The following is a 7534-nucleotide window of genomic DNA, read 5'->3' on the forward strand; positions in this document are numbered from 1 at the left end:
AGAAACTCCCTAAATACAGATGTGCCAATCTTGTAGTGTCATACAGAAGACTTGAGGCTTCCAAAGGTGCTTCAACAAAGTACTGAGTAAAGGGTCTGAATAATTATATAAATGTAATATTTCAGTTTATTTTATACATTTGAAAAAAAAAAAAAATTCTTTGTCATTATGGGGTATTGTGTAACAAAATGCTGAAAAAGGGAAGGGGTCTGAATACTTTCCGAATGCACTGTACACAGTGGTGACCTGTCATTCAGGGCAGAGTCCCACCTGTTTTGAGCCCCATATTTTTAGCAAAATAATAATAAAATAAAAATGTCCATACTTTTTGGGGGAGGCTTTTCTGTTTTGTATGTTATTTTGGCATTAATACATATCAAATGTAAAAAACTATCATTTAGTTATTAAAGCTGCACACACACATGGTCTCTTTTTGTTTTCTCCAGTAAGGCAGCTCCAGAATGCAGGCGTTTCAACATAGCTTAATGCGTTTGTGGTGGTGGGGCGAGCCAGCAGAAAATATAGGCATTGCACCATGATTGGCTCAGTGTTAGGTATTTGGTGTTTTATTAGGATCCCCATTTGCTGTTGTACTCTTCCTGGGGTCCACACAAAACATGAAACATAATACAGAATGGCATAATACAGAACATCAATAGACAAGAACAGCTCAAGGACAGAACTACATACATTTTTAAAAAGGCACACGTAGCCTACATATCAATGCATACACACAAACTATTTAGGTCAAATAGGGGAGAGGCGTTGTGCCGCGAGCTGTTACTTTATCTGTTTTTTTTAAACCAGGTTTGGTGTTTATTTGAGCAATATGAGATGGAAGGAGGTTCCATGCAATATGGGCTCTATATAATACTGTAGCTTTCTTGAATTTGTTCTGGATTTGGGGACTGAGAAAAGTCCCCTGGTGGCATGTCTGGTGTTTTGTCACTCATTGGGATAGTATGTCATCACCAAGTTTAAGTCCTTTGTAAGGGTAGACATCCAAAATGTCAGCCCTTTGTGTCCTGCCATAGAGTTATATTACAAGTGCCCTTCCAAGAAGGTTCAAGGTCATTGGCCACAGATAAAATTACATCAAATTACGTTATATGTACAGTAGATTTGATTGGACTGATCAGCAGTCATCATCATGAATGAAGTTGACAATCTACTGGCAAATTATTTTTTATCCCTGTCATATGAAGATAAATGATGAAGAGAAATTATAAATAACACGTATCAGTGCTCATCGGCCAGTGACAGAATTCAGAACATGGGCCGTTCTTACAGTGTACTCCCAGTACAACAAGTCAGAACCATAGGATACATAAAGGGGCATATAAACATACAGTATGTTGAGATGTACAAACTATGGCATAAGCGGACGACAAGTATTTTACTGTACTTTATATGATGATTTAAGAGAAACCATGTTTGAAAAAATGCAACAACAAAAAACAGAACTCATTTTATTTCTAAAGCTTGGAAGGCGTGACAAGATAAGTTGTATAGCTGAAATGTTTTTGTTTTGCTTTTCAATTGTTTTAATTTCAGTAGGAATGCAATTAGGTATGTAGGTATGTGTGCAAATAAAAGTATGATACTTTTATTTGGATACAAGAATACAACTATGTCTTATTAGCCCATGTAGGCAGGCCATCATGAAGATGCATGACACTATAATAAAATCATTCAATCGTATATTTCCAACCTAGGTTTTTTTCTACCAATTCCAAAAGATTCCACCAAATCTTTACCCTCTTGTGATTTGTGTTCTATTATTTTGACTACAGTACCGCTTACCCTGTCGACCTACTTGTATTGACAGCCAAACCTCTGTTTCCTTGCTTAAAGTCTTCCCTTATCCCTATGACCAACGTACATTTCCATTCCGCCTGTGTCATTGTTTCGACGAAGGCCATTGATGAATCCTGAAACATTTTGCTTAAGTTTTTAATGGTGAGCGAGCTCTACGCCTTTCCTTTTCCATTATGATACAATAGTCAATATACTCAAATCAAATCACATTTTATTAGTCACATGCGCCGAATACAATAGGTGTAGACCTTACAGTGAAATGCTTGCTTACGAGCCCCTAACTGACAGTGCAGTTTCAAAAAATATGAATAAAGATAAGAGAAAAGTAACTAGTAATTAAATGACTCGCTTTGTTTTTTTTGCCTTCCACTCCTTTCCACATTTTAAAACTAACATTTCATTGTTTAAGGTCACTATGACCACTCTGAAACATTAAATTCCTTCACCCCAAATGCTGACTTGCCTCTGCATGAAGTGAACTGTGCAGCCTATATGGTTAGAAATGTAGTATTACACACCGAATGGTCCTGGAAGTGGTGTATGGTCTAATCCCAAGTCTACCCCTAGACCCTATACCCTATAGATCTGAGTGGATACTCTATAGAACTAGTGTATTTGCTCGAGTAGGTGCAACAATTTAGTTAAGTTACCTCTCCCCGCCCCAAGTGGTTGCACCCCACAATTTGGTAAACGATGACTCAATGGATAATGACTCAATTCAAAAGGAATAGAGACAAGGTAGTACAAAGTGTGCATATGTTTATTAAACTTTAAAGTACCTAATATACATTATAAATTGGGTGGTTCGAGCCCTGAATGCTGACTGGCTGACAGCCGTGGTACATCAGACCATATACCACAGGTATGACAAATAATTTATTTTCACTGCTCTAATTGCGTTGTGCTAAATGAACAGTCCTTGCCATGTTATATTGGCCATATACCACACCCTCTCGTGCATTATTGCTTAAATAACCTATCAATTTGGGAAATAAATATACTAATAAATATCAAATACAGTAATTACATAAATGTCACACATTTCTAATTTAAAATCACAAAATAATCTGAAAACCTACAAAAATCCTTTGTAAATTCACATTAACAGTTGGGTATAAGTCTTCATAAACATGTTGAAATTTAGCAATAGAAACTCATCTAACAGTCATTCTGCATTCTGGCTACTTATTAAACACCCCTAAAGACTGACTTTAAAACCACTCAAAATATATAAATCATAGCATTTATATATTCACTGTTTTGCACATAAAACGTTTTGGAATTCAGGAAAATAGAATGCAAAAATGTTAATTGCATATTAAAATGTAAATAACTACTTAAATTCAATGAGTAAATTCAATGTGTGCTATACTTTTGAAACTGTGTAATTGTAAAAACATGTTGATGGCACTATTTCACTTTCTAGCTCTCAATAAACGTACAATTTCTGGCTTTTTTGTTGGTGGTTCCGAAAAAAGATAGGACAATGTCGGGGAAGCTACTGTGAAAACATAGTTCACCAAGCTACCAATTACTTCATACTGGAAAAAAGTATACACTAAAGCTAACCTTGAAAAAAATGGTTTACTTCTTAAAGTTCATTTTAAAAAGTAGTACATCCAAAATACTTTCTGATAAATTATCATATTGAAATCTGAAATGCCATAGACCACACTCATGTCATTTGGACAGGAAGCTATTGAAAATGAAATATGTACATTAATTAATAACCACAGGTCAGGAATTTTGAAAAAATAAAAGGTGTACCCTTTATAAGAGAGGTCGAAGAACCCACCACATTGTAGATCTATAGCTCATATGGACAGTGATCTATTGAAAATGATATCTATCACAGGAAATATTAATGGGAAATCAGTTAATAAATGAAAAATAGCATTTGTAATGGAGGAGGGTGGTCAGTGACCAAACATCAAGTGGTTATACATGTACAGTTGAAGTCGGAAGTTTAAATATGTAACAGTATAATTTTAAACCGTCCCCTCGCCCATACCCGGGCACGAACCAGGGACCTTCTGCACACATCAACAACAGTCACCCACAAAGCGTCGTTACCCATCACTCCACAAAAGCTGCGGCCCTTGCAGAGCAAGGGGAACTACTACTTCAAGGTCTCAGAGCAAGTGACGTAACCGATTGAAACGCTATTTAGCGTACACCGCTAACTAAGCTAGCCGTTTCACATCCGTTACACTCACCCCCCTTTTGACCTTCCTCCTTTTTCCGCAGCAACCAGTAATCCGGGTCAACAGCATCAATGTAACAGTATAATTTTAAACCGTCCCCTCGCCCATACCCGGGCGCGAACCAGGGACCTTCTGCACACCATCAACAACAGTCACCCACGAATCATCGTTACCCATCGCTCCACAAAAGCCGCGGAACTACTACTTCAAGGTCTCAGAGCAAGTGACGTAACCGATTGAAACGCTATTTAGCGCACACCGCTAACTAAGCTAGCCGTTCCACATCCGTTACAAATACACCTTAGCCAAATACATTTAAACTCAGTTTTTCACAATTCCTGACAATTAATCCTAATACAAAATCCCTGTTATAAGTCAGTTAGGATCACCACTTTATTTTAAGAATGTGAAATGTCAGAATAATAGTAGAGAGAATGATTTATTTCAGCTTTTATTTCTTTCATCACGTTCCCAGTGGGTCAGAAGTTTACATACACTCAATATGTATTTGGTAGCATTGCCTTTAAATTGTTTAACTTTGGTCAAACGTCTCGGGTAGCCTTCCACAAGCTTCCCACAATAAGTTGGGTGAATTTTGGCCCATTCCTCCTGACAGAGCTGGTGTAACTCAGTCAGGTTTGTAGGCCTCCTTGCTCGCACACACTTTTTCAGTTCTGCCCACCATTTTTCTATGGGATTGAGGTCAGGGCTTTGTGATGGCCACTCCAATAGCTTGACTTTGTTGTCCTTAAGCCATTTTGCCACAACTTTGGAAGTATGCTTGGGGTCATTGTCCATTTGGAAGACCCATTTGCGACCAAGCTTTAACTTCCTGACTGATGTCTTGAGGAGTTGCTTCAACATATTCACAAAATGTTCCTACCACATGATGCCATCTATTTTGTGAAGTGCAGGAGTCCCTCCTGCAGCAAAGCACCCCCACAACATGATGCTGCCCCGTGCTGCACGGTTGGGATGGCTTGCAAGCTTCCCCCTTTTCCCTCCAACAAACATAAGGATGGTCATTATGGCCAACCAGATATTTTTGTTTCATCAGACCAGAGGACATTTCTCCAAAAAGTACGATCTTTGTCCCCATGTGCAGTTGTAAACTGTAGTCTGGATTTTTTATGGCGATTTTGGAGCAGTGGCTTCTTCCTTGCTGAGTGGCCTTTCAGGTTATGTCGATACAGGACTTGTTTCACTGTGGATATAGATAATTTTGTAACTGTTTCCTCCAACATCTTCACAAGGTCCTTTGCTGTTGTTCTGGGATTGATTTTCACTTTTTGCACCAAAGTACATTCATCTCTAGGAGACAGAACGTGTCTCCTTTCTGAACGGTATGACGGCTGCGCGGTCCCATGGTGTTTATACCTGCGTACTATTCTTTGTACAGATGGGCGTGGTACCTTCAGGCGTTTGGCAATTGCTCCCAAGGATGAACCAGACTTGTGGAGGTCAAAAATTATTTTTCTGAGGTCTATGCTGATTTCTTTAGATTTTCCCATGATGTCAAGCAAAGAGGCACTGCGTTTGAAGCTAGGCCTTGAAATACATCCACAGGTCAACCTCCATTTGACTCAAATTATGTCAATTAGCCTATCAGAAACTTCTAAAGCCATGACATAATTTTCTGGAATTGTCCAAGCTGTTTAAAGGCACAGTCAATCTAGTGTATGTAAATTTCTGACCCGCTGGAATTGTGATACAGTGAATCATAAATTAAATAATCTGTCTGTAAACAATTGTTGGAAAAATTACTTGTGTCATGCACAAAGTAGATGTCCTAACCGACTTGCCAAATGATGTCCTAACCGACTTGCCAAAACTATAGTTTGTTAACAAGATATTTTTGGAGTGGTTAAAAAAACAAGTTTTATTGACTCCAACCTAAGTGTATGTAAACTTCTGACTTCAACTGTATATGTTGGACTGGAAGCTATTGAAAATTTGATCTGTACGTCAATTTATAGCCATAGCTCCAATAGGATAAATATTTTTAGACAATCAAAGAGGAGTCATTTAGAAAAGTCACTATAATAACAGACGTCAAGGAACACAACACACTTCTCTATAGATCTCTAGCACATGTAGATCAGAAGCCATTCAAATTTATATTTATTTATAATCTGTTAATTTTAAAATGGGAATTCTAATGGATGCATCATGCATTAGGGACATCAGTCACTTTGCTGCAATTGATTTTAGCTCTCTAGGTCATGCAAGTAGGCTGCGGTAGTTTGTGTATGAGTGAGAAAGATCATAGAGCCTATTTATGTTTTTTGAGTTCGTATTTTTACATAAAATCAATTACAAATAAACAATCACATTTTTAAATGTAATTCTTGTGGGTGTTAAAAGGCTGTACCTTGCTTTCTATCATCATCTGATTCTAGATACATCACCCTAATCATCTTAAAACCGCCCGTCAAAGAGGTATTGACGAGCTAACTCCGAATATCAAACCAATATCCCCAATTAGTTTTTTTTTACTGCGGTACTTTCTTGGCCGCTTCATTAAGCAACATTAACACTGATTTTGTCCAGTTTATCTTCTACACAGAAAGCCATTTGAAATCTTCAAATGTGTAAAACGAACACAAGATTGAATTCTAAATATCGGTTTTATACAGTGCATTCGGAAAGTATTCAGACCCCTTGAGTTTTTCCACATTTTGATACGTTACAGCATTATTCTAAAATGGATTAAATTGCCCCCCCCCCATCAATCTACATACAATACCCCAAATGTATAAAAAATAGAGAAATTCAATATCACATTTATAAAAGTATTCAGACCCTTTACTCAGTACTTTGTTGAAGCACATTTGGCAGTGATTACAGCCTTGAGTCTTCTTCTGTATGACGCTACAAGCTTGGCACACCTGTATTTGGGGAGTTTCTCCCATTCTTTTCTGCAGATCCTCTCAAGCTCTGTCATGTTGGATGGTGAGGGTCGGTGCACATCAATTTTCACGTCTCTCTAGAGATGTTCGATTGGGTTCAAGTCCGGGCTTTGGCTGGGCAACTCAAGGACATTCAAAGGTGTCCCAAAACCACTCCTGCGTTGTCTTGGCTGTGTGCTTAGGGTCATTATTCAATGTGTCTAGGTCATGTGGTGAAGGAACTATTGCATTTTAAAGTGATTTTCTAAAAATGTTTCTTGTCAAAACTAAACAGTGTGCAACATGCCTCTATATAAGGAATAATATAAAGGTGAATAGAGGTTTCCAAATCACGTGGTGAAAGAGCTTGATCATTACACAGGTGCACCTTGTGCTGGGGACAATAAAAGTCCACTCTAAAATGTGCAGTTTGTCACAAAACACAATGCCTCAAAATTTGAGGGACTGTGCAATTCTATTTTACTAGGCAAGTCATTTAAGAAAATATTCTTATTTTCAATGACAGCCTTGTTCAGGGGTAGAACAACAGCTTTTTACCTTGTCAGCCCGGGGATTCGATCTTGCAACCTTACAGGTACTAGTCCAATGCTCTAATCACTAGGC

The sequence above is a fragment of the Oncorhynchus gorbuscha genome, linkage group LG18, assembly GCF_021184085.1.
Source record: "Oncorhynchus gorbuscha isolate QuinsamMale2020 ecotype Even-year linkage group LG18, OgorEven_v1.0, whole genome shotgun sequence".
Classification (NCBI taxonomy): domain Eukaryota; kingdom Metazoa; phylum Chordata; class Actinopteri; order Salmoniformes; family Salmonidae; genus Oncorhynchus; species Oncorhynchus gorbuscha.